The sequence below is a fragment of the Peromyscus maniculatus genome, chromosome 13, assembly GCF_049852395.1.
Source record: "Peromyscus maniculatus bairdii isolate BWxNUB_F1_BW_parent chromosome 13, HU_Pman_BW_mat_3.1, whole genome shotgun sequence".
Lineage (NCBI taxonomy): Eukaryota > Metazoa > Chordata > Mammalia > Rodentia > Cricetidae > Peromyscus > Peromyscus maniculatus.
The window spans coordinates 26757260-26764399 of record NC_134864.1 but is presented as its reverse complement, the minus strand read 5'-3'; the positions used below and the strand labels follow the sequence as shown (position 1 = coordinate 26764399).

The following is a 7140-nucleotide window of genomic DNA, read 5'->3' as shown; positions in this document are numbered from 1 at the left end:
GGGATAGGAGGGAAGTGAGGGAGGGGGAAATAATGTAATCGTATTTTAACTCCATTTTAAAATTGAAGAGAAAGTTCCAGGTAAGCACTCATTTTGATAGTTGTTATAAACAGTGGGCCTGTATTTGGAGAATAATGGTTTGGAGGAAAGACACGGTTATTTCTCTGTTCTTTTCACCAAGATGAAACTGTTTAACTGACTTCTTGATGAATTCTGTCCCCATATACTTCCCTGGAGCGTGTTGGGGGAAAACCTTCAGAACCACATTAGTCCAGACGGACTAACCTTAGCTTTCTCCTTCAAGTTGACAGAGCTTATGCTCACCATTGTAAATGCAATTAACCTTGTCCTTTCCTCACAAGGAGGAAAATGTTAATTAACCATGACTTTTACAAGTTAAGAGCAATGGTCTTCCATCTCTGTAAGCAGTGACACCCCTGATCATCGACACTTGTGTATGAGAATTTCTTAAGTATCTACTTTTAAGCCATTTAACAAAATCTAATATTTTCCAAAATGCAAATATAATCTGATTCCACTGTACACAAAACATTTTATATTTGCAATGTGAATAGGACCTATGCTGTTCCCCCTTAGCTGGGTGACTGTTCCTGTGAGATGGAACCACTCCTGATTTTTAATGGAGCTATTATTACTATTTCTCTAAAGGCGAAAGCACTCGTTTGAGATGAGTTCTGTTGAGAGGGCCAAAGGAGGGTCTTTTCTCTTCCATCTGCTGGAAGTTGTTCTATATCTTTTTGGGGAAAACTCAAGAGTGTCTTGATTTGCCATGTTTTAAGAGTGTAATTAGTATACGAGATCTTAAAGAATCATCTCCAGGGACATCACCCTGGTTTGTGATGCTGTTTTCCTCCTGCCTCTGGTCACTGAGGCAAGCAGATGTGAAGAGTGGAGGCGACAGCAGCCACTGCCAGGATGGGAGAGGGCTGAGAGAGCCTGCAGTGTTGACCCTTGGACTTTTGCTCAGCTCCCCAGTGTTCTTGGCTTTAGTTCTGTGTAACACACAGCTGCAACCTAATTATGCTGACAGTACAGATGAATGCTGACTAAAATCTTGCCAACCTAGGAGCAATGAGATGCCATCGAGGTCATAGCCTATGTTCATATCTTCAGTCAACCATCGAGTGCCAAAATCCCGGTAACTTCCCCTGGGAGGGCAGATTCAGCGGACAAATTCAGTCCCCGACTGACCGCCAGTAGCAGCAGATTGACTTTACTCTGTGGTGCAGACTCTGGCCGTGCCTGAGGTGGAGCCTCTTTACAAAGTATGCTGGGATTGCTGATGAAGGCAGTGTCTGCATTAACTCAAGGTGTCCTCGGGGCCACTGAGCTGCATTAATGGACCCTGTCATCACTGATGTCCTACTTCACAGACATAGTCTCCACTCTGGTGCATGAAAAATTTCTGGCCTTGCAGGATGATTGTTAATAGTGAGAACCATTGGAAGCGGCAGTTTGGTTGCTGGAGCAGGTTCTGGGGGTCGCAACAGGGGGGGTCCTGTAATGTTTCCCATCAGTTAGCTATTGTGTCTCATTAAACATTGATGGTATACATCAGGCTGCTGAGCTTGGGCCTTGATTGCTGGCTAGCTTCCTCATGGTTTCTCTAATACTGCACTGTCCAATTAGAAAATGTCAGCTTTGAAGTTTTCTGAAAAGCAACTGGAGGCCATTCCAGACACTTACTAAGAACTCACAGAAATACTTAGCCATGGCTAAAAGGCTGCTGTAAATCAACTCTATAAGTATTTTTTCTTTGATGGAATAGTTTAAACATACGAAAAACAGATCAGCTCCAATAGCAGACCTTGAATTGGATGTTCTCATAAAGTGGTACTCTCACACTGATCAATACCATTTAAAACACTGTCAAAATAATAGCTATGGAGTTCAGCAAGTCCAAATCAGAAAGTAATAAAATGCACTCAGAAAAATTTCAATATCAAATTAATAGCATTGAATGAAACATAGCAGTCAATATATAGCAAACTTTAAATTAATCAATCTATTACTATTAATGTGGATCAGCATCTCTTCCTGGCCAGTCACTGGCATAGAAGAAAACGAGGCTTCCTAGACTGAATGCCTTTTGTAGATAATAAATGTCAGCCTTCACAAAGTTCAGCAAATGAAGGGGAAGGTCAAAGATCTTGAAGGATCAGCAAACTGTAAGATCCACTTCATCTTCAGAGGGAAAAGGAAATCTGTTTCAAATTTGCAAGTAATAAACTTTTTCTTACTTGGCCAACAGTGACAAATTTTCTGTTCTGGACTTCTGATGTTGGGTTTCAGGGAAAGAAAACGTCAACAAGCTGGGAATGCACCTGGTGGGAACTGTGCTGGGCAACCTTAGCACCGTATTCCTTCACCCCAGAGCACACTTGCTGGCACTGTTGACAACCGAGGAAACTCCAGCCGAAGTACTGTCAACTTAGACTTCCTCAGCAAATGTCCCACTTGAGAGAAAAGTCTAAGTGTATAAACATGCCATTATCATTCTGTTCTTACTTACCATGCCTTCTATATTCAAGTGGCGTCTGTGGTTTCTTACATATTCCCAGCTACTACGAGCCATTTAAAACATACTATGCTGACAGTAAGACTGATTGAAATCTACTTGTGTGTATTAATAAAATGTCTTTTTGCATAGATGAAATCCAAAGTTGACAAGGCAACACTTAGAGAGAAAAAGGCAAGGGGCATTTTTTCCAGAAAAGCCACAGAAGTACCTTAGTAGTGTCTCCCCCGGAGGACTGGCTAAAGATTAGATCAGAGGCTGCAAAAATCAGCCACCATTTCCTGCCTATGTAAAGCTCATGGTTCAGTGGGCACATTGATAACATGTTCAATAAATGCAGAGATCAAACAAAAACGACGTGGAGGTGAGTGAGAAGTCATAGTCCGAATCTGTTCTTGCAATCTGATTAACCTGCATGGGTTCCAAGCACGGCTCTAGCAGTCCTAAGCTCCAAATACAGTTTGCCTGTTTTGACAACACTCTGGGTAATCCACCACCTCTTGCTGGATGTCAGTCTCCAAGTCCCTCTGCTTATTTTCTTGAATGTGAGGGAGTGCGCTTTATTTCTTCACTGTGATTGCATCTCTGCAGGCTCCACTGTAGAAGCCAGTGCGAGAGCGATGGATAGAGTCCACTGCCTCAGCCCATATCTGTATGATGGATTTCGGGTACCAGACTGTCTCATACACACCGCTGTCACCTCTCCTCTGACGCCAAGCACCCGCCACATTACAAGGCACCAAAGGTTAGAGGTTCAGGCTTTAGTTTCTGCAATAAGACCTGGTTTGGACCCTGTCTCTCATCTTAAATCTGGGACCAATGGTCATATGATTTGATTTCTTTACACTATTTTCTTATCATTGTATGAGTTCTGTGTCCAGCACGCCCAGAAAAGGATTCAGAACACAGTACCATGGGCAGCAAATGGAATTGCTCAGCCTTCTTTTCTTCTCTGCCCCCGCCTCTCCGGTCCTTTCAGTCTGGTTCGCTTATCCTTGGCATTTCGGATCTGGGCCTGTGCCACTTACTCAGAGACAGTGCTTGACTTTCCAGCACACTGCCTGCTTCTGACACTTATCCCCGCAGACTTACGTGGAGATGCCCGCCCACACGCTCACTGAATGCTCAGACCGGCACTTCTCATTTGTTATGGTTTCTCCCAGATGTAGACTAATGCTGGGGATTTAGACAATATGTGATAAATGAACAAACGGCTGGCTGGTTCCGCTGAACATCCCAAGGCCCCACAAAGACTCTACCAGGCAGGAAGCTTCAGGTTCTTGCTGTTTCCAATAGCATCACTTCATAAAAAAGGTGTGTGTGTGTGTGTGTGTGTGTGTGTGTGTGTGTGTGTGTGTGTGTGTTTATACAGGCATGTGTGCTTATATGTGTGTATGCAGGCATGTATTTGTGCATGTGAGTATAGGCATGTGTGTATGTGTGTATATATAGCCATGTGTGTGTGTACAGGCTTATATACATATATGTGTGTGCATTCAGGCATACGTTTGTGTGTGTGAGTACAAGCATGTGTGCGTGCATGTGTGTGTGTGTGTGTGTGTGTGTGTGTGTGTGTGTGTTTGTGTGTGTATGTATAGTAGTAGTGGTGGTAGTAGAACAGGCCTGTGTGTATATGCATAAGTACAGGGTGTGTGTGTGTGTGTGTGTGTGTGTGTGTGTGTGTACCAGCACAGGTCTGTGTATGCACATGCATATGTGTGTAAAGGCACAGGTATATGAGTGTATGTACCTATGCATGTACAGGTGCCCATGGCAGCCAGAGGTGTTGGATGCCTGTATAGCTGGAGTGACAGGTGGTTGTGGGTCACCTGATGCTGATGCGGGTGCTGGGAACTGAATTTGACTCCTCTGATATCGCAGTATATTCTCTGAATTGCTGAGCCCTCTCTCCAGCCCCCAGTAGCACAGTTTTTGTCTGCTTGCTTACAGGTAACTTCACACAGTCCCACTGGTAGACACTAAAATACCTTGTGTCACCTTTATCTCATGTTGTTCATTTTTAGAAATGCAACTCTAACTATGGATCACTCCCATTGTTGATGAAAGCTATATTACCCTGAAGTAAAGATAAGAGAGGACCCATCTAATCCATTCCACCTTCATTCTTGGGGCTTAAAGGGAGTTTAACCCTTGAAAGAATGGCTTACCCATAGAAAATTTCTAACTCTTTGGACATCCATTTAAGTATATGTTGTTATGGAATAATCTTTCTGTATACTGTGAAGATGTGTCTTTGCCGAGGCACCTTCTGATTGGTTTAATGAAAGGCTGACTGGCCAACAGCTAGGCAGGTTAGGTGGGACAGCCAAACTGAGAGGACACTGGGAAGAAGGACAGAGTCACAGGGGTCACTAGAGATTCAGAGGAAGCAAGAGATGTACATGCCATGCTGATAAAAGGCATCACTATCACCATGTGGTAGAGTGTAGACAAGAAATATGGGTTAATTTAAGTTGAAAGAGCTGGTTAGTAATAAGTCTAAGCTATTGGTCAAGGATTTATAACTAATAATAAGTCTCTGTATGTTATTTGGGAGCCTACAGTCCTGACAAAAACTCTGCCCAAAGTCTGGTCACGAATATTCACATAAAACCTGAGAAAGCTTAATAAAAGTTTCCAAACAAACAAAAACAGAGCCAAACATGGCTTCCTAGTCATACAGTTTCATGCCAGCCACAGTACAGAGAGGCATCTCCTGGCCACCACCTGTGGGTTTGAGCTGCTAGCGTGAGCCCTGCCAGCATGCTAAGTCACATGGTGCCTTTAAGAGTTTGCTCATGCAAACAGAAAAGTTTACAGATACACAGTAAAGACAGATCCAGATGGGGAAAAAAATCTAAAAGGGTTTCAGTGTGTTTAAAAATGTACACAGGCTTGGGAGAGAAAAGGTACGTCTTCAAGGTTAGATAGCTAGATGGTCTTCAACCCTTCAAAGACCTACAGAATAAGGCATTGAAAATGTTTTAATAACATAAGGCTTTTCTTGACAGTGAGACATGTTTGCTCCTGGCAACACCAATTTACTTCAAAGAAGATGATGAGCATCAAAGAAACTCCACATGGAGCTTGCTTTTTTATAACAAAAGCTAGCCATTCTGGCAAAGAAATTGCCCTTGCCTCAATTGCTGATAGTATACTGTCCAAAGTGGACCGAGAGGACACAAAAATGTGACTACCAAACTTTGCCAAGACAAGGTAGGAAAGACCTTCAAAATTCCCTGCTTCTCAGACAAGTCTGTCAGATATGCTAGGCCTGTAGGCCAAAGATGGATGCCCCAATGTTACAGAAGAACTCTGGGTAACTGTGCAGGCACCCAGATGTCTCTGTCATTAGGTAACATTACACCCCTCTGGGGTCTTTGAGGGAGTTACAGACTAAATAATTAGACAAAGTTTTCTTTACATATAATAAAAGGTAAATTAGGTATAAAACTTTAGACTCACAAAGATAAGATAAATATTAGAGTATTTTCTCTAATTTTGCCAAGTACAAATTGACTGAATATTGTAACTGTTATTCTTACTTGATAACTATATGGTTGTATATGATTTTATTATGTTAAAGTTAAAACCTTCCTTTTTAATTAGACAAAAAGGGGGAAATGTTGTGGAATAATCTTTTTGAACATTGTGAAGATGTGTCTTTACCAAGGCATCTTCTGATTGGTTTAATAAAAGGCTGATTGTACAATAGCAGTGTAGCTTGATGTTTCTCTAGTCCCTCCTGGCCCTGAGGTCCAGACAAGTCTCTCCCACCTGCAGTCCTGTAGCTGCTTATAAAATAATAACTCAGAGGCTTATATTAATTACTAACTTTATGGCCTAAAGTTTCAGCTTCTGGCTAGCTAACTCATCTTAAATTAACCCATTCCTATTAATCTACATGTTGCCACATGGCTGTGCCGTTACTGGTCTGCTGACATCTTGTTTCTCCTTTCACAGCAGTCTGGTGTCTCTCGTGACTCCACCCCTCTCTCTGTATCTCTGCTTGGATTTCCCTCCTGGCTGTAAGCTTTCTTGCCATAGGCCAAAACAACTTTATTTATTATCCAATGGGAGCCACACATATTCATGACATACAGAAAGACACCCCACAGTACTTTGCCAAGGCATCTTCTGATTGGTTTAATAAAAGGCTGATCAGCTAGTAGCTAGGCAGGAAGAGATTAGGCAGGAGAGCCAAACTGAGAGGATGCTGGGAAGAAGAAAGACAGAGTCATAGTGATTGACAGCCCAAAATACAGGAGAAGCAGGAGATGAACATGCCATGCTGAAAAAAGGTACTTCCATGTAGTAAAGTGTAGACAAGAAATATGGGTTAATTTAAGTTGAAAGAGCTCATTATTAACAAGCCCAAGCTATTGGCCAATTATTTATAATTAATAATAAGTCTCTGTATGGTTATTTGGGAGCTGGTGGTCCCCATGAAAAACTCCACCTAAAAGGTATTGCTTATAAGTATCTAACAGCGTAAGGCTCAGCACACTGACACCAAGCATGTCTCCAACCACTCAGTTTAAAGGCTACTGAGCAAAGGTCACAAATGCAGGATTCTGAGTCATACCATCCAGAGATAGGCT

At 42.4% G+C, this 7140-nt stretch overlaps 1 protein-coding gene across 3 annotated transcripts in view; it reads right to left on the bottom strand.

The window, feature by feature from the left end:
* Positions 1-7140, bottom strand: part of L3mbtl4 (L3MBTL histone methyl-lysine binding protein 4) — a 410639-nt gene that overhangs the window by 79982 nt on the left and 323517 nt on the right. The gene's annotated exons all lie outside the window — the stretch shown is intronic.